Here is a 1261-nt window from a genome sequence, read left to right as displayed (position 1 = left end):
AACAGATGCTACGTGTTACTTGGACAATAGCTACTACAATATGTAGTAGTTATTGTCCAAGTTGATACTACAATATGTAGCAGACTGTCCAAAAAATACTATATGTCGATTAATACCTTGATCTTTCGACCTTGCGAATTAGTGATGAAAAATAGACACAATATTTGAAGTTGTAGTGTTTATATGTCTTGACGGAAACTCTTCCATGATATATTAACTCTAGAACAAATTAGTGATGAAAAATAGATTTTTAAAATTGTTTTGTTGTCATGTTTCTATCTAGTATTAACTACAATGTATATATAGCTATTGCTATGCAAGCCCAACAATATTTTCTTATAATGTGAATACTCTTTTTTGATAAATTTAAAAATTTTTAATTATATATATTTTTTTTAAAGCAAACTTACGAAATATCATTTTCTATATTTCATTCGATGATAAATCATTTTATTTTAAGTTATAATTTCCTCTAATCCTAATATAGTATTTCTACGTGATTCTAACATGCATTTATTATAGGGGAAAACATAAGCTGTCTTTATTGGGCGTCAGTCAGGTATTTATAACACCTAGATAAAAGCATCTAGATAGTTAATGATTTTAAGAGCGCTATACATCAGTTCTTTAAGAGTAAAAAAGAGGCAAAAAGAGTTTTTGAAGCTAAGAAACAAAGCCTCCTATCTCTCCTTCTTCCTCTAACAAGATCCGACCACCACCAAGCTCCTTGAGATGAAGATGTCGTGGCCACACAAGGATGAAGAATAGGAGAGGAAGAGGAAGAGAGGACCGACCACCACCAAGGAAAAGAGGAATAATAGAAGATATATTGTTATAAGGTGAGACACCTCTACCCTCTTTTTTATATTCCTTGGTCTTGGTAAATAAGGAAAGTTTTAATTAAAACTTCCTTAATTTTCTTGCCAATGAAAGGAAAATTTAATTAAAATTTCCTTTTCTTGTTTCTATTGGCCGACCACCTCAAATCCTCCAAACAAGGAAAGTTTTAAACATAAAATTAAAACTTCCTAATTTGTTTCCGGAAATTTTTAAAATAAAAATTTCTCTTTAAAAATTTCTTTCATGGTTGGCTATAAAAGGAAATTTTTATAAATTAAAATCTCTCTATTAAAACATGTGGATGATTACAATAAGTAAAGTTTTATCCAAAATTAAAATCTTCCTTTCAATCTACAAATAAGGAAAGATATTAAACCTTTCTCTTAATCTTGTATAGAAACTATAAAAGAAAATATTTAAT

Source organism: Zingiber officinale, chromosome 8A (assembly GCF_018446385.1).
Source record: "Zingiber officinale cultivar Zhangliang chromosome 8A, Zo_v1.1, whole genome shotgun sequence".
NCBI lineage: Eukaryota > Viridiplantae > Streptophyta > Magnoliopsida > Zingiberales > Zingiberaceae > Zingiber > Zingiber officinale.
This window is presented reverse-complemented; position numbering follows the sequence as displayed.